Source organism: Oreochromis aureus, linkage group 15, assembly GCF_013358895.1.
Source record: "Oreochromis aureus strain Israel breed Guangdong linkage group 15, ZZ_aureus, whole genome shotgun sequence".
NCBI classification, from domain to species: Eukaryota; Metazoa; Chordata; class Actinopteri; order Cichliformes; family Cichlidae; genus Oreochromis; species Oreochromis aureus.
In genome coordinates this window covers 1,329,592-1,355,086 of record NC_052956.1, presented here as the reverse complement: position 1 = coordinate 1,355,086, position 25,495 = coordinate 1,329,592, and the positions used below count along the sequence as shown (strand labels likewise).

At 41.1% G+C, this 25,495-nt stretch overlaps 1 long non-coding RNA gene across 2 annotated transcripts; it reads left to right on the top strand.

The window, feature by feature from the left end:
- The first annotated feature begins 558 nt into the window (after window positions 1-558).
- On the top strand, window positions 559-19,754 carry LOC120433345. 2 transcript variants are annotated; one of them, XR_005608504.1, is made up of 3 exons: window positions 559-1,017; window positions 1,856-1,954; window positions 19,063-19,754. It is a non-coding gene; the product is annotated as an uncharacterized LOC120433345 (long non-coding RNA). The 2 variants fall into 2 exon arrangements; XR_005608505.1 differs by lacking the exon at window positions 19,063-19,754 and adding an exon at window positions 16,121-16,312.
- Window positions 19,755-25,495: the final 5,741 nt, after the last annotated feature.

Genomic DNA, 25,495 nt, shown 5'->3' with positions numbered 1-25,495 from the left:
CATTTTTATTGTTCTCGCTGTCACACATCAAACATTTGTGTAGGCTGATACTGTACTTTTAAGGAAGTCCATATAAATAAATAGTCACTTTTTAAAGGAACTGTTTGTTTTCAGTCTTGACAGATAATGTCAAGCCAGACCAATGAGGTCAGATTTTCCCATGGGAATACGCACATTAACCTTAGAAACTGTGCAAAAAAACTCACAGTATCATGTAAGAGTCTATTAAGTCTTCGAAACACTCTAACCTCAAACAGGGGAAAAGTTGACATAGTTGTCCATGTCCCACTATTGTAAATGCTGTGTGTGAGTGTGTGTGTGGTTTGTATGGTGATGGGCCACGTCCCCAAACTGATATAGCGATCTAATTTATAAATAAAGATGGACTGCCAACACGTTGATATCAAGTCAGCCTTTCCCAGTGACCACAACTCATCTGCAATGTGTCACTTTTCCAACATCACTGGTGCGAATGGTCCTTTGGCCTAGCTTAGCATCCAAAAGCAGCTAATTCAGCTAGCTAGCTAGCAGCCGACTGAGTGAAGTTACAGAGCGAGTAGAAACGTTTGTTTGTCTTTGAAACATTCTCATCATTCTCCTATATTCTGTACTATCTGTGCAGATAAATGCTGCAGTAAACATCATGTAAAAGATTTCTGAGACAAATAGGTGAGACTACAGGGTTTAGCTTTTGTTAGCGTAGGCTTCCACTTTGCTGTGTCATACTTTTTGTCACGGCGGCAGATGTGTGGAGTTATAGAGAAGTGGGCCCAAACGCAGACAATGTGGATGGTATAAGAGAAAACAAGCCTTTATTGGTGGCTGAAAAGAAACACTACAAAACAAACCAGCAAAAAACCTAAACTGGAAGCATGGAGCTGAACAAGCTGAAACCTGAAACCAGAGCTGAAGACCAGGGATGATACACAGACGATCCGATGAGGACTAAAGGGAAGCACACACTATGGAGGAAACGGCAGGGAACACAGCTGAGACTAATCAGACAAGACGAGACCGGTAGGAAGCAAAACAGACTACACTGACACAGGACACAGATTGCCAAAGTAAAACAGGAAATACATGAACGTAGCACCTAGGACACTAGATGGAACACAAGGAACACAAGGTTGGCACAATGACAAAACCTAAGGGCTAGAAAATCTCTACAGTGCCAAAGAGTAACTGAGGAAACTAGAACTATGAAAGACAAAGCCATAAAAACACCACAAAGTGATATAAGAAAACAAAAAGACTCCGGACCATGACCATTTTAATTTAAGCATCTGACTGCTGTGGCATGACTCCGACCAATCAAACAGGACACCTATCTATTGCTTTTAACATGTATCGATGACCGTATGACAGTGTACAGGCCCAACATAAACACCGAAATCTCTCTGATTTCAGTTTGTCGCTGATTAGCTTTGGTTGATTTGATGGAGCTACAGGGGTTCATGTTTTCTTCAGCCAAACTCACAGATGTGATTTTTGCATCTGTTGTGGCCACAGAAACGTTGTTAAGACTCGGACGATAAAGGGCGTTAAACTTCATTAGTAGAAACATCCACCTAATGGGTCATTTACGTTAAATTTTTGGCGAGGTTTTGCGTAACCAAAATCATAAAGCTTATGCAAATCTAAATCAATGTTTTATTTAGACATGAAAAGAAGCACGAAATGTGATGTTTTCAAACTCCCCTCGCACTGATATTTCTTTCTGTCTCTTTTCTTGGCTTTTCAGACAATTGGAGAAATCTCTAACTTCGGTTCTTCCTTTTTTCTGCAGCGTTCCATGAAGAAAAGACTACAAGATCAAACAAGCACTAAAAACTGTATTTCCATCTTCCTATCACAGCCAGCAACACAGCAGTCACCCCAGGACAAAAAGGAGAAGCTTCTGGATGAAGCGGTGCAAGCTGTCGAGATCCAGTCATTCCAAATGAAGCAATGCCCGGTAAGAGGATTTTGGTTTATGGGAATATCATCATGGTTGGGATATTTGTTTAAAAACTGCTGCTTCTTCCAAATGACGTCCCTGGGGACTTATTTACTCATTGATAAAACTTATTTATTAAAGGGAATAATCAATAGAGACTGGCAGGTGATTGGCTGAGCCATTCGAGCAGCTTTATTTTCTTTCTCTAAAACCAACTGAGTTTCCTGGGCTGTATTTGGGATCATTATTGTCTTGTTGAAACGTCCACCCTCGTTTCATCTTCATCCACCTGGTAGATGGTAGCAGATTTTTATCAAGTATGTCTCGGTACATTTTCTCGGTGCATCCATAGAGTTCCATTTGGGTCTATATTCTCCCAGTATTTCACAGGCTTCACTAAATATTGTTTAGCAAATTTAAACGCCCTTCAATGTGCTTTTTCTGCCACAGTGGAGTGTTGTGTGGTGAGTGTGCATACAGGCCATGGTGGCTGAGAGCATTACTTATTGTTTTCTTTGAAACAATTGTACCTGGTGATTCCAGGTCCTTCTGTAGCTCTCCACAAAGCTCCTTAGCTCGTAGGCAACTCCTCTGATAATTCATTTCACTCTCTGTCTGAAATCTAGTGCGAAGCCTGTTTATGCTGAAATGAACCTCAGTGCTCACTGGATCCTTCAGCAGTTCTTCGGTAACCAATGCCATCAGTATGTTTTATATCAGAAAGTTTGTGAAGGTCTTGAGAGAGCTCAGTGGTTTTACCCATCAGGAGATGTTTCTTGTGTGACACCATCATAATGAGAGACCTTTCTATAAGCGATCGGTTGGGACTGAACCAGCTGATATTAATTTGCACTAAGTGTGAGGATTGTTTTGTAATTACTGATAGATTTCAGCTGGCGTCATGACTTTCCCGTTTTTGGGTGATGGTAGTTACCAGTAACGGATAAAGAGATCTTACAACTTCACAAAAAGAATATAATAGATCATGTGGGACATGAGTACTGTACGTAGGGTGGCTGCACATTTGACGTTGAGCTTCACTGTTAGTGACCAACGTTATAGCTGACATTGAAAAAAGTTAAAGAAACTGTATAGAGTAGTGTGTCTTATGAAAGCGATAAAGAGGGACAGAGAGCTGTACAACTTTTTATTTTTTCAATAAGATGTCCTACGATGTCACACTGATGCCATAACAAGCTGACGTCAGCGTGTTGTAATTAAAAACATCAAAGTTTTAGTACAGCCCTTGCTCTTCAGGGGGAGTCTCTGAGGACTTTAATTCAAATATATAAAAGCGACGTTCCTGACCGCCTGTCTTTTTCCAGTTAAACTGCCGTCCTGCAGCAGCTGGGATGCTATTTGTCAAACAGTCACCAACCTGATCCCAACCTTCAAAGCAACCATGGGTGGGAGTGCACACAAACAGAGGGTTAAAGGCAACAAGATTAAGAAGACTATTGTACAGTTGCAATAATTTTGGTTAAGCTATTGTCTCCATTCACAATTTTCTGTAGTGCGACTGCAACACAAGCTAAATTAGCTCACTAGGGTGGATCATTACTTGCTTTACAAAATCACTGAGAGGCCTGAATCTCTCAGGCTGGATACGCATTTAAGAAAACTGATATACTTGATATATTGGGATACTAAGTCATGGTAAAGATGATATTATTTGCCATCTTGACCTTGACATGTACATCAGCCAATCATAAGAGTTTGCTATGACAGAGCAGGTACTGATATCATCGGGGAATTCTCTTCTTTAGAAACTCTGAAATGTTAAACAGAAACACACACACACTTGGGGTGGGGGGTAAAAAAACCCCACCTCTATCAAAATGTTTAACTGTGTGAATTCCTTTAAAGATGATATATCAATGGAAAAATCCAGCTTGACAGCTGTATATTGTGAAATAACTCTTTGGAGCAAAGTCAGTGCCATGTAGTACTGAGACTGAATCAACTGGAGGCTGACAAGGAAATTATAAATACTCCCATGTTGTAGATGCATGCGTGGTTTTATTATTACTGCCTCCCTCTGTGTGGCTCACTCACTTTGCATTTATGCCTCTGTGTTCGTTTGGGCTTCCTTACTGTACCATTAGGGGATTCCTTTGGTTTTGCAGTTCCCATGTCCACAAGCTGTTAAAAATGATAAGAAACAAACCACTTTACTCTTTTTCTTTATCTCATTGTGAAATAACTCCACCTCTCTTGGACCCACAGTAAGTCATGGCTACATCTCTGCCCAGGGGTATCGGCAGATGACAGAAAATGGTAAAATATGTTGAATTGAATGAGGTATTGCAAACTGTTTTTCCTTGGACGCGGTTTCTAATCCTCTATTTTCACCCAACAGTGTGATTAGTCCTGACTGTTTATGCACCTTATTTGTTGAAGAGGTGAAAAACAGAATATAGGGCGAGTCTGCCTGTAATTTAAACAAAATATATATAATATGTATGTTTTGAGTGTTGGTTTCATACTGACCCTGAAAACTTTTATTAAAATTTGAAAACGAGCACGCCCCAAAAACTGTAAAATCCTCTAAAAATACATGTACAGCTCTTGTCGTTTCCTGAAAGGTTCAGAAGGGCTGCCTGTTCCACCAACTTGGTTTAATTACGCTGATGTGAGAAGCCAGCGAGAGCTTGTTAAGCCTCTCTGATTGTTCTCCTCCGGAGTCCTTCCCCTATCTCTCCCCCGACGATGACACTGCCCAGCATCACACCGGCTCAATTATCCGTGAAATATTCTCCCACATGCGTCCTCTGATGATGCATTATAGTGAGAATGACTCTCTGGTTGTGCTTTTTAGCTGTGTGAAGATCCCACAGTGTGCAAATGTAAAAAAGAAAAAGGAAGACCTGCGTGTGAGATTTGAGCGTCTTTTTCTTGCCTTTAATTATCCAGCTGATGTTACTTATGGCTGCTTGTTTTTGGTCCTTCTCTCTCTCCTTCTGTGGAGCAGATTGGCGAGTTGCTGGCCACGGTTGCTATGACAACAGCGGGAGCACCGGCGACTGGTGTTTTAAGTTCGCTTTTCATGGTATAGATTGGGCCCATTGTTCTATTTGTCCACGAAAAGGGGTCGGTGTGTTGGACAATATAAACATGGCATAAAAATAAGCTGCGCTGTTGTAAAATGCAGTGGGATGCGATGTGAATGGCATCTGAAGAAATTTGAAGAGATCCAGCTTTTTGTTATTCAGTGCCAGAACCACAATGTGATAGCAAAACTCCAGCCTCATCTTTAATTCATGTTTTACCACTTCACAAAAAAAAATACATCCAGCTTTTCCAAAACAATCCAGCTCCACAAAAGCCCTGCATGTGTGTTGCAACTAAATCTGCTTCCTTGCTTGAATCAGGACAGGGAAGAAAAAAAACAAGTAACAAGAAAGGAGCGGAGCTGCAAAGCGTTGTCAGGTGACCGAGGTTTTTCATCAAAGGGAGCGCTGTAACTGCCAGTGGCAATCATGTATGGAGCCTCTCTGGAGCCTGTGGGCGGTTGTCAGCACCGGGACGAGAACTTCGCGGCTCATTCATCTCCCGGTTGTTCGGATCGTCTCTGCAAAGCGCAACTGGGCCGCATTGCTGGGCCACTTTGTCTCATGAGGACACCGACGCAGACCCATTGCAGGTTGGAAGCAGCAGCTACGTGCAGGATCACTTCAGCTTGGGGACAAAGAATCATTTGGAGTACAGAGACACACTGCTAAGGTCGAACATACGGCAAAAAATATAAACAGAGACTTGCACGTGCTCACGCTGTACACTCATTATCGTAAGTTTATGTTTAACTGAGCCCAAAGCAGTTGTTTGGTTAGAGGAGGGGGACGAAATTCGGCACAGCGTCCAATGACTGATTACAGTATTTGGTCATACACGTGGAAAAAGAACTGGCATATGTATAATAGCACTATTCTAGTCTCACTGGCAGCTTGAAGCTTCATTGACCTCACATCTGGACCTAAGGCAAACTTTGAAACACCAGTTAACCTACCGTCCACGTCTTTGGGCTTTGGAGGAAAGCAGGGCACTAAAGCCCCAGGTGGTGCTAACCTCTGCACCGCTGTGCCACTGATGCACAAGACGGAGACTGAATACATTAGATGCTTTTTCACTGAGCCTAAATAAACACTGGCACCTTAAAATCTAAAAGTAAATGTAATATTTTATGTCATTTACAGATATTGCAATTTAAAATCTAGGAGAAACGGTGCAGTTGTGCAGCTTTCCAGTCCTCAAAAAAGCCCAATAATAAGCCCCCAGAGGTACAAAGGTACAGAGCCGTGGAGACCGGGCTTTGTATGATTAATGTTAAGTGCGGCTGAACAAAGCATCCGTGTTACGGTCTGCATTGCTTTCCATGTTTTTGCTACTATAACACAGTGTTATCCAAACTAAACTATTTCTTTTCTAATTATTGTTTCCATGTTCCACAAATTTATGGGCTAACAGGCTATTGCACAATCCATTCCAGGAAACGCAGCAGCATAATGTTTGTTTTTAACCGCCATCACCACAACGTAATGACTGTTACCGCACTTATATGCTCATTTAGAGCTGCAAGGTGTCCTTTATTGCATTGATTTAGGTCCCTCAACTTGTCAGTCTTGTCCAAATGCAGAATAGATTTTGTTTTGTATTCAGTTTCACAGTAGTGTTGATGTAATTCATACTGAGACAGTGTTCTGCCACCTGAAACTCAAACATGTGGTAAAACACACTGTGGCCGTTCTTCACTTTTGCTTTCACTCAAAATATTACAGCGGTGAAGTGTGAGTCTCTATGTGCTACCTTCTCATCTCCATGTAAACTTGATATGCAGTCGGAGCACTCAGCATGTGTGGGAATGCATATGAAGGGATGCAGTCGCTGTGGGAGATTTTTGGCTCTCGACTCCAGACTGAAAGAAGAAAATCACTCTAAAATAAGACTGCACAGGTTCATCCAAGTGGCAACCACTACAGCTGAATGTTAAAGCCAAATATGGATGAAACTTAATACTGCACCAAACAATATTTTTTATATTATCAGTCAATCGATAATTGTGTTTGATGTGAAGGAGAGCTCTCTGGTGGAGGGTTTCCATGCAGCTGTTTAGTTCCTCTCAGCTCTCTTTCGTAGTCTCTTAGGTCAGGCTAGCTGGTCAGCACAGGGGAGCAGGCTATGGAGCCGTACATTTCCTGTGAGAGTTGGTAAAAATGGCACTTATATATTAAACTACTACAAGCCTCACTCACATACGGGTGCTTTTGTTCTATGCCAAAGAGTTTTTAGAGACTAAGGAGCTTGGAAAGAAAAGCGTCTGGACTTCTTGAGTTGCTTGAAGACGTTTCACCTCTCATCCGAGAAGCTTCTTCAGTTCTAAGGATCAGTGGTGGAGAGTCCCAGATTTAAACCCAGTGGGAGTTTCCCCCCAAAGAGGGACAAAGGACCCCCTGATGATCCTCTACCTAATCACATGAGCCAAGGTGTGAAAGCGGGTGTGGGTCCTTGTGAAACCTGGCCCCACCATATCATGTGATTTCCTGAGGTCAGATGGCCCAGGATGTGAGTGGGCGTTAAGGCGTCTGGGGAGGGAACTCAAAACTGGATTATAGATGGCAGACAGTTGGTGTCGTAAACCACCGCCTCTGTTCAAAGATGGTCGCTCACAGTGGACGTAAATGGCTTCTTTCACTCCTCTTTCAAACCATCTGTCCTCTCTGTCCAAAATGTGAACGTTGGCATCCTCGAAAGAGTGACCTTAGAACTGAAGAAGCTTCTTGGATGAGAGGTGAAACGTCTTCAAGCAACTCAAGAAGTCCAGACGCTTGTCTTTCCAAACTCCTTAGTCTACGATGACCTGGATGACTGAGAACCTTCACAGACAGTTTTTAGAGACACCAACTCGAGGTTCATTTTCTCACCCAGGGATACTTTGACTTATCGGTTGGGGGAGGTTATGATTAACTCACCTGCTCTACTTCCTGAGCTGCAGCCATCACGGCTCTATTCTGGTGGAGACCAAAACAGAGCTAAAAGGAAACTGAACGGTAGCTGTGCAGTTGGTAACTTTGAACCGTTTATAGTCTGATATGTACAGTATTATAGAGGATTGATTCATCTCAGCTGTTTTTAGTGAATTTGTCTAAATAAAACATGCTCTTATTTTGAAAACAAATCTATGGAATATACTGCTCAAAAGATTTTATAATGTAATTTATGATCAATACAGCTCAACAATTCACTCCACAGTTGTTTTGTATGTGCGCAGAAGTGTTTTCATCATGTTGTGGAGTACATCTGCACCCAAATGACCAAAAATCCATTAATGCCACTTTAAACTACAATTTCTTTAATGTCCTCGGCTTAAATGTAATAGCTTACTTTCTTCTATTCCTGAAAGGGATTGTTTGATCAAGGGCACATTTACACTTCCATTAGCTGATGTCTTTAGCCACTCTGGTGCAGTTTCAAACAGTCTGAAAATGTTGCCTAATTACACATCCAGCAGCATAAGGAGCAACATTAAAATTTATTCTGAATCATGTTTATGGCCAAAACTATTTTCTCTTTCCTTTTGGCTCCATATTCCTTTGGGTCTTTAAGTATTAAGCTGCTAAATGCTCCACTATGTTGGGTAGTTATTGATTGTCTGCTGTTTGCTATCAGGCTAGTTTTTGTTGTTTCTTTATTCATGGAGCATCTGCTGCTAAAAACCTGACGAGTAAAGCAGCGAGAGTGAAGACAAACAACAAAGCTGTGAGCGTCAAAACCAAAATAATTAGCTGAAAGATGCTAAAAAGCGTTTGACAGCTGAGAGGAACTTTACAGTCAGGTGGAAAGCTCTGCATTTCCCATTACACGTAGTCACTTTTTGATTCTGTCACTGATATAAAAGTTTCAAAAGTGCAACTTTAATAAGAATATTTTTTCTGGCTATGTGCTTTGATTAGCTGGTGTTCCTCCTGTGGTATTTCCTGCTTTGTCATCTCATTTCACCTCTGCGCAGCCCTGCCTCTGCTCTATAGTCCAAATTTTAATTTTGGATGAGCGTTACGAGCACAAATGTGTGGCTGAGGAGGAGAGATGGAGATCAATCCGAGCTGAGGGAACCGAGGCCAAAATCTGGAACGCAATCCCTGCCAGTCAGGCCAGAGTTGGAGGAAGTAAAAAGCAGGCAACCCAGAAGGTCACAGCTTTTGTTGAAACTGTTGAAATGACATCTATTACCAGGGATCTGGAACATATTACCTTTTGTGCTCCGGGTAATAAACTCGGTTTAGCTGTAGATACGTTTCCGCTGTGTTTTCCTGGCCATCATGTCGGTCACATTCAAACTTTCAGCAACCTTGGCTTTGCCGTGGGAGCTCATCATTAAAACCAGGTTCTGATTCACGTGGAGCGGCGTGAGACTGTCAGATTCCTCCTGTGTTACGTTAAGATAAGACGTGCGTGTGATGACATTTGGCTTAATCGAGGAGCTCCGGCTTACTTCTACATCTGAGAGGGAGAGGAGGGCGAATGTGAGGTGCTTTGTTTGCTTTGATGAATCATATTTCTCCTAGATTAAATACGTATCTATCTCCAAAAGTGTAATTGACAGCGAGCAAGAGCATTTGAACCGTACCACCGGCCTCACTCTGCCACACTAATAAGCTACATTTCAGCTTTGATGTGCAAGTGTGTCACCTCCTGAGGAGAGAAGCAGAGGGAGGGGACGCACCTTCCCTCTCTCCCTTTTTTCCCCAACTCCTCCACTCACAGATATTATCAGTGTATCTGTGAGACGCCATCTGAAGTGGGATACACACACACACACACACACACACAGTTCTGTACATCAAATTATTAATCACCATAACAAGGAATCGTCAGCAGCGCCCACAAACTGGCACAACAGAAAGTGGCAGTTCTGACTGTGGCTAAAGGAGAGATATCCATAATTAACTGATTGCAGAGACGCCACATGGGACAGGCAGCCTTCCTGACAAATTGCAGAGCATAAAGTGAAGATCAATAGGATGGAAGGAATAAAAGTCACCCCGGAAAATTCATTTTTTTAGTCCCTCACAATGTTCCCGTCTGTGTGTGTCCATCAGTCTTTTCACGTCCCGCCTCTTTGTCATCCTCCCTCATTAACATGCCTTTTAACGGCGACATATAAATGACATTTAAACATAAATCACAAACATTAACATTTATAAACATGAGGGTTTTATGATGGCTCGGTAATGAGGTTGTTATAAATCCCTAGGCCATAGTTCACAGTGCCAGCAGACGCATAAACTGCAAAGTGCACTTTAACAAGGGCGCAATGTGGTGTCTCGCCACCTCGCTGTCCCAAAAGTCATTGACGTCACTGGATGACTGATTTATGGGCTCGTGCTGCAGGTGGCACACATATGCATATATTTATATAATGTAGATAATGAACCCAGATGTGCAGATTCAGGCTCAGATCGTTCTGAGAAGACGGAGGCACGGTGGGTTCTGGGGGAAAACGTCCTGTTTGGCTCGGGCCTTTCTGTGTGGAATTTGCATCTCTGTCTGTGTCTGTGTGGGTTTCCTCTCAAAATCAGACATGCTGATTCAGCTAATGGGACGTAGGTGTGGATGTGAGACCGATGGCCTGTCCGGTGTGTACCCCATCTCTCACCCTATGACAGCAGGGGAGGTTTTCTTAAGCGGTTAGGAAAATGAATGGATGGGAAAGTTTTCCACCAGAAGGCATTAGTGTTAACCACAAAGCATGTCTTGCAGCCATTTCAGTGCCAAAGCATTTGAAAGTCATAGATCTGTTCCCCAGGACTTGTGTTTTATGAATGTGGCATTAAGCTTTCTCTGCAATACCTCTTGATAGCAAAGAAAGAACTATGACAGTTTAATTGAAAGCACAAGGTTAAGGTGAGGAAAGTATTCCCACTGTGCGCACTGAAAAAGTCCGGACTGCACAAAGCCTCGAAAAACCCGAGGATGTCCCCGAACTAAATGACCCATTAGCAAAAATGAGACACCAAGTTGGGAGTTTCACATCCGACTAATCTGCTTTATCTGGACACATTTGACAAGCACGCTTAGAAGCACTGTCTTTATATTTTTGAATACCTGAGATAAAATGGACCCTTTTTTTCAAAAAAGATTTCTCAAATCATGATTAAATCAATACTGACAATCCCGAACAACACAGACGGAAAAATCCACAAAGAGTCCGAATGAAAAAAAAGTCCGAGACACTGACGTGTGCGTTGCAATTAGCCGCCGATAAATAAATAAATACATAAATGATGAAGTTCAAATGATGTGGTGACACTAAAAAATAGCAAAATATTATTTGTAAGGACTGGGATGACTTACAAGTAAATCAATGATGGATTAAGACAAAACGGACATCAGATTACTCGAAAGTCTCATTTATTTGAAGGGAGGTTTATCTCAGACTGTTACACACTTTGGTCTTTGTTCATCTACATTTTTTTTTCTTTTTTTGTTGCCATTATTCCCTCCCTATGTGATCAGAGTTTGATAGATGCCTGGGCTTTAAATTAAAAAACAGACTACCCCCACACCTGATTGTCATTCCACTAACTGAAGAAAGTGGAAAAGAAAAGAAAATCCGGTTCTTTCAATCCTGCCAAATGCTGCTAATCCTCTATGTTCACGCACACCCACAGATGTGCAACAGTTGATCCTCTTCCTCAATAAATAAATTAATGACCCAGGTGTTATATTTTATTTCACCTTTAATTCAATTCTCTTTCTCTGTTTTTGTTAGTTGTATGAAAATCTCATGATGTTTCATAATGATGCATAATGTTAGCAAATCTCAAAGGATCCAAGTTACATAGATAGATAGATAGATAGATAGATAGATAGATAGATAGATAGATAGATAGATAGATAGATAGATAGATAGAGAGCACTTTGGTACCTTTAAGGATAAGTGCTGTAAGAAAGAATGAACGACTACAAAAACAACAGCAATAAAGTGCAGCTTGAATGATGCTTGTACAAGGAAAGCCATTAAGGAGTGGGTCAATAGTGGAGGACAAGCAGCCTGCGTATTAAACTGATCATGACATCAAGCTAAAGACAGAAAAGGCCTCTGAAGACTTCCTTTTGGCAGCACTTTATTCATCTGCAGCAGAGCCTTTTCATTAGGCACTGGACATAATAGATGATCCATTGATTCTCTCTTTCGCTCTGTGTCACTCTGTCTATACCAGCGCTGTCATAGACTCTGCAACATTTCTGAGTTTTCGACTGTGGCGAGCGATCAAAAACAAACATTAATCTTGATTATAGTCCACTCTGAGACATGAGAACAAGATCGTTTTTGTCTATTCATCATGCCGCCTCCTCTCTTAGAACCAGAGAACCAGGCCTTGGCTCCTTCTAAGCATTCAGCTCAGTTTGTGTTTTCATGTGAAGGGTTAAAGGTAAGCTGAGGGGAAAAAGGAAAAAGGAGAAGATGCAATGAAATTTTTCCACAACCTATTTTTTGCTTTCCCCAAAGTCGTGGCTACACAGCAAGTCCAAAGCTGTACATTCAGAGTTCTGAGGATCAAATCAGCGGCTGTAATTTTTTACAGCTCTGTGCTTCTGTGTGAACTCCCCGAGGAGGCCATAGTGGGCTTGTAATGTACCAGTTTACAGCAAGTACAGAGTGATGCGAGTCTTTATGGTGATATTACCTGTAGATGTTATATAACTGCAACCACAGCGTCTAAGTGTTGGAGGAAAAGGCCCGAGTTCACCTTACAAACGATGCACGTTGAAGTCTCAATTAGAGCTCAGCGCTAAAAAAAAAGTGGAGGCAGAACAAAGAGGCAGCATTCACCGTTGCTAAATGTTAGCAATCAAGCAAACATAGGACGAAATATATGATGAACAAAGGAGCAATTAAATTCATACAAGTATATATAAATATACATTTAAAAAGTGTGTGACATTTAGCTAAAGCTACAGTAAGGAACTTTACTAGTAAGGTCCTCATGATTAACTCCAAAGCCAAACTTCATGCTACACAGCCCACACCAGCTGCCTGAAGGGTCGATGTCAGGTGGGTGTGAAATGCACTGCTGGTGGTATGAAAAGCACAAAAGCAGATGGATGACACGTCAATACTTCCATGAAAGTAGCTCCAACTGGCTCAGTCTACCTGCCAGTGGCTCACCTCCCACAACCAGCTGAGTACAATGTATCACTGAGCACTTACAGTGTCATGAAGAAGAAGAAGATGTGTTTGTGAGTCAACAACTGCAGAAGAATAAAGCACTGATGAAAGAAGACAGGGGCGTGTCCAGATGGAAGGCATGGGGTGGCACCCGCCCCTCCCCACTTATTTCAACACGTTAGTAAAGTGATATGCACAGTAATGAGTCTATCATTATAATCACTGCATTAAGTCTAGTTTGTTGCTCAAATGTATGACTTTAACTTTTAAAGGATCTTAACACTTGTTTTGCCACTTTGTCAAACAGCCAATAAATAGAAAATCATTTCAGAATTCAATTTTTTTATCACCAATTTTCACACCTATTTATTTCCCATCAAATACTTTGATTTCCTGTGGGCCCTCCCTGCCCTGTTCATGGTCCACCGTGCTGATTGGCGATGTGGTGGACTTTTTATCCAAAATGTGCACTGTAATTCATATTATGCAGGTACAAAGACTTCTCTTTGCATCAGAGTGGTTCAGTGATAGCTGCCGGTGCGTCCAGCAAAAGGATAATATGGATAGAAAATCATTCAATCTTGTTAAGTTTCCACTCACTCTCTAATGGCCACTTGAAGCTGGTTCTAAAAGCTCCCATGTTAAAAAGTCCAACTTAACAGCATTAAAAGGGATGTTTGCAGCCTGGTACATAAAGCAGTTTCAGTCTCTATAGCTAGTTAACCCCTTTATAACCACTTTAACACAACTCACCTGTTTAAAATGCATTAAGACTTAAGTCATGCATTATTTGGGATGTGGCCACTTTAAGTGAAAGGCAGCTGTAACCACCGGCTGTCCGCCTGGACTCACTACTCGCAGTTCGACTCACTGAGTTAGACTTCTTGTGTTTGTGCTGTCGGTGACCTTTGGAGAATTTTTTGTGCTCACTATTTAACTAATATTGTATACATTGTATACAATATATTGTTTACTCCAGGTACTCACGGACTGTGTAAGAAATTAAAAATGTTGTGTTATTCTTATATCTTTTTCATACTTTGCATCTTATTGGCTGGTGTATGCACCCATACAGTTTCAGTTTATGAATAAACTTGTAACCAAGCTGCCTATTAGCTGCTGAAAAATTAGCACTTCACACTCTAGTCATGTCACGGTCATTTCTGGCTACAAGCATACATAACATAGCATAACAGTCATATTGTGTGACTTCAATTTTATTTATATAGCACTGTATCCCAACACATTTCACCCCAGGGCGCTTTATATTGTAGGTAGGTACCCAACAATAATACAGAGAAAACCCCAATAATAATAACACAACCCCCTATGAGCAAGCACTTGGCGACAGTGGGAAGGAAAAACTCCCTTTTAACAGGAAGAAACCTCCGGCAGAACCAGGCTCAGGGAGGGGCGGGGCCATCTTTCATATAATGTGTATGATTGCTAACTTCAGATAGACCCAGCCCAGCTGTTTCCCTACTTTACCTATTCATACTCAGCTAAAGTAACTGGCTTTAGAATGAGGAACGCGCGTCATTCGTTCATTCATAAGTTATTACACCATTAACATGTTCAAAATTTCATAAAGGTCCAGTTCTTAAATTGTGAAACTGTCAGATTTGTTTTCTTCCTTGTTGCAAAAATGTACATCAAATTATAAAATACAAAACAAATAAAAACAAATCACTAACCAGCTTTTGTTTAATCAGCTTTAAACAATAAGTAAATCCAAACTGAGTGAAGACATATTTCATGGTGATGTATGGCACAATGTTTGATAAGTAGTGATTTCTAAATCACTGAGTGTAAGCTATGCTAAATTATGATAGGACTGTGTGTTTAATGACAGTGCAGTAACTCTCATTAACATCTGACATCTGTCTGCATATTAACAACTCATTTAGTCTAAGGAGTTAAAAACACCTAACCGGCAATGAGACATAAAATAATACATACCGAGTAGTTGAGATTTCGAGATTGTTACAAGAAATTCTTGATTACTTTGTGATATATGGCTTACTATTAATTACCCTTCAAGTAAAGTAGAGCGATGGATTACCAGACCTTTCTTTCTTTTTTTTGGTCATAATTCAAGACAAACAGAAAGGAGACAAATGATTTGAATCACCAGAGTTCAATTAATATTCACATCCATAAACCTTCTGAGGTATCGTCCATAATGTTAAAATGAACGTAGAAAGCTATTGGCATAATTACAGCCATATTACTATTATTAATTAAAATGTTTTTTTTAAATTGTCTGAACCCACCATAAATCAGAATAGCTGTAATAGATGTGATAACAGAGCATGTAGCAGTTCACCAATTAGCCGGCCAGCACTGCGTTAGCCGCTCGTTTGGCATACGGATGTGAATATTAATGTAAACATGCTCTGCACTGACAATGAATGTTGTGTTTGTGTTGCTTTTTTGTTTGTGTTACTCGTGTATTAATTACGCAACGGGGGACGAAATTAATTATTCAACATGTGACTTTATCTTATATAGAAACCTATAAGCAGTATATAAAATCACATACAGACTTGATTGTGTAGCTTTTGATTTTGTTCTTTTGTTTAATTTGATTGCTTCTCCTGATTCGTTTCCAGCTGGGTCTGCTTCTCCTAAACACTCTGATCTTTGTCCCGCTGTTTTGTGTTCTTTTCACTGCTTTTTAATTGGATGGCAGCCATTTTTTAATTTTTTTTCATTGCGTTCCATGATGCTTATAATGTGCTGTTGTTTCTGCTTGAAGACATTCAGTGCATGTTTTTGCTCAGTAAGTTTAAAGTCACAGCACAGCACATGATGACTGTCTATTGGAGATGTTCACTTTTGCAGAGCATCTTTTACAATCCTGTAAACCTTTGGCGATTGCTGCTATCATTCAGGTAGGTGGTTGAGTCATGCGTATGTATATTGTGTTTATATATGTGTGTGTGTGTGTGTGTGTGTGTGTGTGTGTGTGTGTGTGTGTGTGTGTGTGTGTGTGTGTGTGTGTGTGTGTCTAATAGCCCCGCAGCAATTTCAGCCCATGTTAGATGTGATGGATCAGCCACACGCTGCCACACACCTTAGAGCTGCAGGTGTAAAAAAACAGTCAACACATGTATCAAGGAGCCACAGAGAGCAGCGTGATTCTGCAGGGCTGATGCAAGACGACAAAGGAATAATAATGAAACACAGCTGCTGTTTTACCACTGACCTGGATTGATACAGTACAAAGAGAGACACAGACGAGCTCAATCCTCCAACACAGCTGGTTCTCCACTGAAACAAGCTGCCTCTAATCCCATTTGTCAACTGCAAAGATGCGCTTCGATTTTAGGGTCGTGGCGCCCAACAGCAAATTCAAACGCGTCTAAATGGCAGCCATCACCACTCGGGATGGCTTCCTAGACGTGCATGTTTTCACATGTAAGCCCAGAGGTATAGGTCAGCACAGTTAGCGAGCGATGTGCTTTGGACTGTCAGCATAGCTTACTGTAATAAGACATCACAAACATGTGCACTGCGCATACAAACATGAGTTTATCCCCTTTCTGCCACAGAGGCCTCAACATTAAAAGGTGCTCGATTGCTCACTGTACATCTCTGGCTTTGTGCGTGAAGGCAGCATAAATAATACACATGATCAGTTTCCTCATTGTTTGTCTTTGATGCAGCAGCAGCCTCCTTCTGTCAACCTGGCTTCTCTGCCTCGTCTTTGTTGGCTTTGATGCACATTTAACGAGGTTGTACCCAGTCGTTCGGCATGTTAAGTGGATGCCACTCCGCTGTGCGCTGTATACTCAGTGGATTGTGCGAGTGACTCTTGTGTACTGGGGGACCGCTGGGTTTTGTTGTTGATGTGTCTCTGTCCTGGCAGCGGCAAACAATACCAAAGATCTGTGTGAAGAAGGAGTCCGGGGTGCCTCTTTTGTGAGAACTACACCCTGAAACAGAATTTTTTAAACTATCCATGCTGTGATCTTGGACTTTATATTTCTCTGAATAAACAAGCTAGTTTTAGTGTTGTTGCAAACTGAAATTAGGCGCTAATCTGTGATAGACGCGCAGCCTTTTTTTCCTCTGCAGAGACAGATTAAAGCTTTGGCTCTTGTTTGCTTGCTGGGCCTGTTTACACTGTCCAAGTTTTTTTTAAAAGCCTCTCTCGTTTTGTGCAGATCCTCCCTTTAATGTGTTTTCCCTGGCCGAGACTGTGGCACAGAAAGCACACAGATGATAACTGATGATAGGAGCGTGAGTCATTCCATGACCTTCCAAGCATTCAACTCATTTGACTTTGATGTGTAAAGTAGACCAATGAATGGAGGAGCGGCTGCGCTTTAATTTTGGTCTAAATTACAAACTCAAATGAGTAAAGCGTTCAGTGAACAATAGCAAGGTGCAAGGGGCCCACACTTATTTTCCCATGACACAACAGTGCCACCTACTGGTGTCTACGTGTGATTATGTGTAATTGTGAGTCCTAGGAAGCATTTGATTTTCTTCCTTTCACGTTTTTTCTCTAATGTTTGTTCATGAGTGTCTAAATGCTTCTGCCTGTACACTAAAAATCCACTTTATAAAGTTTTGTACGCATATAACGCTCTGTGTTGTGAGCACTCACTGCTTTCTTTGTGTTTTTCACCCTGAAAAAATCAATAAACTGAGGTGCTTAAAAGAAAATTCGCCCTGATTGAAATGGAGAATCTGTGAATATGTGCACATGCAGTATCTGCACAGCGTGAGCTCAAAGGTCAAGTGAACTCTAATAGATTGATTAGAAATAGGATGCACAGATGGGGATGGGAGCACGCTGATTCATTGACAGCCTTTAATTGTGCAAACAGACAGCACTGTCTTTTCATGAGACCTTCAATTTCATCATATTCTGAGGCACACATGGGTATGTGTTGAAGCATTAGTGTGTTTGCACATTTAAAAGCTTAATTAATCAGTGCACTGCTGTTCCTTTTATCCTGTCTAACTTTGCTATCTTTAAGCTGACCTAATATAACTGGACTTTGGTGGACGATGACTTTTTTTTCCTTCTTTTTTCGTTGTAGTTTTGCCTCGATTACACAATCAAAATGTGATTGAAGGGCAGACTTCCAGCTCTAATTCCAGCGGTTTAACAGAAGTATTGCTTTCAGTAAAACACTTTCATCCCTATAGACAGATTTAAATCCACAATCTCTTCTTTTCACCAAGATTTCGAAGAGCTAGACACCATGGAAAGGGGAGGGACTTTTAAGGAAAAGTCATGTAACATAAATAAGGCAACTCTGAAGTTGAGCTTCATAGGTGTTCACGTTTAACCTGAAATATAATGGAGTAATACTATTATCAACTGTAACCTCTGAACATCAGTGACTTTATGATTGCAAGTTCAAAAATAAACCCATAACTGAAAGTCCAAAGAAGGCAGGAAATCACGAGGAGTACTGGGAGATTTGTTCCTAGTCGAGCAGCCAGTGACAGTGACAGCCAAATGCCTTTCTGTAGCTTTCACTTGCAGTGCTGTTGCTAGGCTGCCTAAATTGGCCTGTTGTTTCCACATGCATCAATGTTACTGTAACAAGAGGAACGCATGCAAATCATTGCCTCGAGCAAGCAGAATACAGTTTTTCCTCTTATCTCTCTTCACTGGTCCCCAGATTCCTGGTAAATGAGATTAAATCATCACGAATCAACAGTCTTCACAGCCTGAATCTTATTATGTAATGATTGAAAACCTATAAAATCCCTTGATGCTGTCTCGATCAGGGAAATGTCTTATCAGGCATCAAGCTTTACTCCCTGTGCTTCAGATGTGTGCTACTTTTGTCAGCCATACACAGTCACCAAAATGTCATTTATTCCACATGGTGATCTTTTCCCTCTCTAAATAAATACTGCACACTGTGCTTAATTTAAAGAGGCAATAAAAATGTTTTTGTCTTAACTCATAAATCGCTTTCCTCAAAAACAGACCACATGAGGCTTCAGCACTGTGTCTGAGGAGGTGGTATCAGATGATGGTGCTCTCTTCCTTCCTCTTTACCTTCTACTCATCGGAGTTCAGTTATAACACCACCAACTGCCACCTCCAGAGCAGGATACGGGCTTCGTTGGATGTGGACCTGAGGCGAAACGATCTTGAGCATAGGAAGGTTATCACACACTCACTGTCATCTGGTGTAACTCGACAACATGCACATCAGCACCAGCGTATCAAAACAAGATGTTGGTTGATTTCTGGAGAAAGCCGAGACCTATCGGTGCGATATCGGTGCGATAGGTCTCCACCGAATTTCTCCACAGTTTGGACTGGTGCAAATTGCCAGGTGATAACAGATAACACTGATGCTCCATTTGCTGGACAGGCTGAGGTCTTTTGAGGTGTGCAGGACATTACTGAAGACCTTTTATGACGTAGGTCCTTCATCTTGACAGCACTCAGACTGTTTAATACCCACACAGGATAAAGGTGTTTAAAAAATACATGTGTGTTATTATCACTCTCACTGTGGTATATGTACATATTGTTCGTGTATTTTACTCTATATAGAAACCATCTGTACATAGTTTAGTATTCTGGCTTATTGTACACTATTTGTATTTTTCTAATATATCTCTCATTAACTGTTTCTTCCTGCTTCTCGTGCTCCTGTAACAAGGCAATTTCCCCATTAAAAAAAGTCTAGTTGATGTGATAGACATAGAAATAAACATTAATCACACAGTGTTTCAGGTATAGAGTAATTACACCATCAGCTGTTGGTTGATGGTGTAATTGATTGGCTTCCTGCTAGCCTTGCTTTGACTCTACAATAATAAACAGACTGGTTCTTATGTAGCACTTCTCTACGCTGGTTGAGCCTTTGGTACAACATGCCTCATTCACACTTGGATTAATGTAACAGAGAGCAACTCTGGGTTCTTTATTTTGCCCAACGATACTTTGGCATGCAGACTAGAGCAGCCAGGAAGTGAACCACCAACCTTCCAGTCAGAGTATGGCCAGCTCTACCTCCTACTGAATTTCCCGGAGGAACCCACCCGAGGGATTAATAAAGTTTCATCTAATCTAATCTATCAAATCTGAACCATAGGCAATGACCAGAAGATCACAGGCATCCAGTATCTTTTGATGATGTCGTACGAATATGATGTGATATCCAAAGTCTTTGCAATTTACCTCTGAGAAACGCTCCTTCTCTCTTTTTTTACCCAATCATATTACTGACCTGCTGCCAATTAACCTTTTAAAGCTACTGATTAGATTTGCATATCATTGCATTCTGATATTATTACTATTTAGACATAGACATTTAATCCCATATTATATTAGATATTAGAGAATAGTTCCACGCTGGGAAAATCCACATGTTACAGTAGCACACGGGTCAGGAAGAAAACGGGAATTTGGGCTCTAGTTGTTGTCCACGTGCCTTGGGCGGCTCTGCTATTAGTGTTTCTTTGAAATAGTTGAAAATAGCTGCCTGCCTAATATAGAGAACAACATTGGTATTCTTGATACAGTGCACTGGGCTGCTGGGACACGCTGGGTCCTGATATTGCATGTACTGCAGATAAGAATAGTTAGACACGTACCACTCACCTAAATGTTATTGCAAACCAAGCTCAGTCTCCATGGCAAAGGCACTCCTGATGGCAGTGGCCTTTCCCTTTTCATCAACAGCATGCACTCTAATATATATACAACAAAAACTCAATGCAGCTCCAGGGATCTCCGCGTGATCGAGCATCACTGGGATTGGCAGAGGACGTCTGATGTACAGAGACGCCGCTCGGCAGCCCACCGGTCCAAACTGGATGTGCCGCTGTCCTCGTGCAAAGCAGCTCATGGGTTACACATCCACGTCTTTCGTCTGTGTTTGGGAGGACATGACAACAAACAGAATTTTTTAAGCAGTTCCCTTTTTTAGATCACAGCAGTATCTTTTCTGAGTGGCATACATGTGCTGAACATTGGTGTGTTATTAAGCATGATGACTAAAACCTGAGAACACCCAGTTATCTCATCAGTTCATGTTTTTACCATCTTTCCCATGCCCCTGTCTATCAGTCTCACTGCAAAGAGACATGCTTTCCTTCCTCCTGTTGCATTACAAGAAATGAGCTGCTGTGTGAGAGCGGCACACTGAAATAACTGCCATTAGGACCCACACACTCTAACCCCGATGGCGAATGCATTATAGATGGCCACTTCACAATGTGTCAAATCATATCTTGATTTGCATGTGTATCACGCATTTGATCTTCTTCAAGCAGGAATAACAACCAAAGCAGAGAGATCTGAGAGATTTTCAGCGCTAGAAGAGGGAGAAGCATGGAGCTCAACACTAATGAAGATGTCTTTCTGCTGAGGTTCAGAAATGATGTTGGGCTTGTGATGTTTTCCACAGCGAATGTGTTTGTGCTACAGAGCAGACTTTGCCTGTTTAACTGAATAGCAAAGGATGCTTTGCAGTGAACGTGTACTACTTTCCTGACTTTGTTTTTCAAACCTAACATGAAATATCTGCAAAAACCAGAGTTTAACAGTGATGACACCTACACCTTTGTAAATGCACAAAAGCCATCTGTTAAGTCCATAGCAATACTGGCGGTCTTGTAGCCAGAGCACATCGAAGCACAAGCTGTGGGAGTGGTAGTAAGCCTCTTAGCGTTTGCCAACACTATTGTGTTCTACATTGTACAATTAGTGCAGATAATTTCATTCATGGTTTAGTCTTCTGTCTACAGGAGCTTTCTTGGAGCCTGCCAGGAGGATTTACTCTAATCTATGGGTCTGTCTGGGATTCTACCTGGGTGTATTGTGACAAACTATTAATGCACGCCCAAATGTAGTTCTTAGAAACATTGGTCAAAATAAAATAGAGTAAAAAATACAGTGAAAAACCAGAACACAAATCACATATGCACTAAGAGCAATTTGCCTGTTTAACCATTTATGTCAGAGAGCAGAGCATGGCATCATCATCTTCAATCAGAATTATCTTCACAATCTTGAGTTTGTCTGGCTTCCTCACGTTACCCTCCAATAATCCTTCAACATTTCTCCGACCGCAGTTTTTCTTCCATGACGAACATGAAAGTGTTCAGAAAGTCTAGTTTTGGACTTTTGTTCCATAGCTGTTAAAGTGTATATAGGTTAACACCATTATAATAAGGTGTCACAGATTTGCGTACCCCTGTACCCAGCTCTCAGATTCAATGGGCTTTAAAAAAACAAACGAACACTACCTTGGTTTTCCAGAAAATCTTTCTTACTTTAGCATTACCATTGTAATAACCTAAAATACCAACATCGTTTGCTGTGAACCAAACTTTTTAAAATGAATAAAACAGGCTTAATTTTATGCTTCTTTAACCTCATTGAGCACGTAACCAAAATGAAGCATAAACCTTTAAACTGAGGACAACCATCTCTACCCAGCCAACCCAGTTACCCGAGCATTTGTATTCCACCAGTTTCTTTACAGTTCAACATACTAATTAATCCTGTTTGCTGGTTTTGACAAGCAGACAGGATTATTGCATTTACAGTCACACTTGATCAACTCATCCAAAGAGTCTGGCTAAGTGTGCAGTGTTTGCCTGTCCCAGTGGGATGGAGCTTCTATGAATTTCCACTCCTGGAAATTAGTCGTAGTTTTACTATCTGTGTGCACATTCACATAGGCCACAAATATTTCAAGAATTTATGATACAGTGAAGCCCTGATCAAATTTAAACTGGTGGACTGCACGTATTGGGACTTTCTGCCCAGTCAGCTTTTTGATTGGGAAACGTTCTGCCAACTTTCATAACAGCAGTGATTGTATGTCAGCGCCAACAAGGGAGACAAAGTGTATGTGTACTCAATGTGTAAACACTCTGCTGCAACTTTTCCACTGATGGGTCAAAGAGCAAAGAGCTGTTTGAGGCTGATGGCCGTGAGGGACACGTACTGTCCCATCAGAATTTGTTACAACCCTTTGAAACCTCTGGGACTTAGTCACCAGTTAATTCCCAAAAGTTTGAATCCATCTAATCTGTTAACCTGGCATTTCTTTATTTGTTAGTTGATTTAGAAAAATGCTGGAATCATGCTTCCATGAGTTTAATGCATAAACAACATGTTTTATTTCATGTTCTACAGCATTATTATGTAACTAAAACAAAATGTTCTTAATAGTCATTTTGTCAGCTATAAAAATTCTTCTATGATGACTGATAGCCGTTACAAATATTTCTATAATGTAAATAATGTTTTCAATTGTGATCCTCAAAATGACAACCATCATTACAGTAGCATCATCTCACAAGCATGTGTTGTTATGTAACTGTCAGGTTGGTGATATTGCCCATGAAGAGAAGCTCCCAGCAGAGTTTTCAAAAATGAAAGCCAAGGAGGGCCCGTCACTTCTGACTGATGGTGGGAGGCTGAGCCAAGCTTTGGAGATGTGATGGCTGCTGAATCTCTTCCCGTCTCAGTGACACTAAGGGGGGCAGACTGGGGCTATTTTCTAACTCCACTGTTAGTCTCTTTTAGTGTCTTAGAATCCAGCAAAAGTAAAGGAGTGGGAATGTTCTAGCATTATTCCCTAAGAAGAATTTAAAAAGAAAGTCAGCATGAGAAGCAAAGAGACTGTTGCATGTTCTTTTTAGGGGGCTTCTGGGGTAGCTGTAGATCAGAAGTTAGAGCAGGTCATCATTGGATACTAATTGGAAGTTTGGTGATCGATCCCTGGCTGCTCCAGTCAGCATAAATATCCTTGGCAAAGATACTAACCCAAAGTTGCTCTCTGATGCATCCAGAATCATGGTTCTCCTGACTCTGGATGTCCTGTGTGAATGTTAGCTAGAAAGCTCTTAAGCATAGAAAATAGGGCGTGTATGAATGGTAATTAGGAATTAGGTACCAGGGGTCCCCAATCTCAGTCCACGAGGGCCGGTGTCCCTGCAGGTTTTAGACGTGTCCTTGATCCATCACAGCTGATTTAAATGGATAAATTACCTCCTCAACATGTCTTGAAGTTCTCCAGAGGCCTGGTAATGAACTAATCATGTGATTCAGGTGTGTTGACCCAGGGTGAGAGCTAAAACCTGCAGGGACACCGGCCCTCGTGGACTGGGATTGGGGACCCCTGAGTTAGACCTTTCAATACACCTTTCAGCCCAATTCTATTTTTTCTGCATAATCCATCATATAAAATATAATCAAATGAAAAAGTCTCTTTTAAAAATGCTCGTATGTCATCGTGTCATGAGACACTCTCACAAACAAAATCATAACTGTAACCGTATGTTTTGGCTAATATGGGGATTCTTGTTTGTAATGTATGCTGTAGAGATGGACCGATCCGATATTACGTATCGGTATCGGTCCGATACTGATGTAAATTACTGGATCGGATATCTGCGAGAAATAAAAAAATGTAATCCGATCCATTAAATATCCAAAAAGCACCTCACAAAACTTGCGACAGGCGTAACTCGGCTCATAACCATAGCACGTTGGAGCAGTGCGCTCACGTGATAGAGCAGCTGTGTGTATTTGTAGCCTGGCTAGCAATCCGGCATTTCATCTCCGAGGAAGTTATCCCAGAGAGAAGTAAAGCAAGTGTGTAAGTTCATCTCTGAATGTTTATAAAGCGTTCCCATGTTAAGCTTTACAACCGATATATGGAGCGACTGCCTCTCTCCCTCTCCTGCTGCTACTTCAATCATGAAACTGATCAATGATCAGCTGATCGGCTTTTCTGTCACGAGTCCGTCTCTCTTCTTTGTTTTTGGCCCACTTTGCACCAGAAAGAGGAAACCAGCGGCTGAACAACAGCAGCACGTTTAAGCTTGATAAGCTGTTGTTAGAATGTATTTAATATTACTTTCTACACCAGGATCCTTTTCTACGTAGCTGACGGCTGGTAACTGTGCAGGGGCGGATCTAGCAAAGTGTAGCCAAAAATGATAGGGCATGAACAGGGAAAAGGGGCACAAAGACATACTTTTCTTTCTTATTCTCATTTAAAATGTCTAGCTTTTAATAAATAATTATCTGAATCTTACACCCAAAGTTTTAATCTGATGTAAAATGTATAAAAGTCCATTACTGTATATAGTAACTGTTAAGTCTAATATACCCTAGTAAGCTATAGTACTTTTTCCTTTGGGAAGGTACCATCTGTGAATTCTGCAATTCTGTTGAAGAAAGATGTTGAATCTATTTAATTATTCTTGAAAAATAATTTATTTCTGTGCATTTTTTTTTCACACTGCATCAAATTTAAGTTGATTGCATCGATTAAGCATCATGAGGTGGAGGGTGGGGGGTGGTTCCCTATTTTTGGGGGGGGGGGAGTTTGCAACCCTATTAGTTAGGTTGCTTAATATTTCTGCTAAGTACTCTTTAA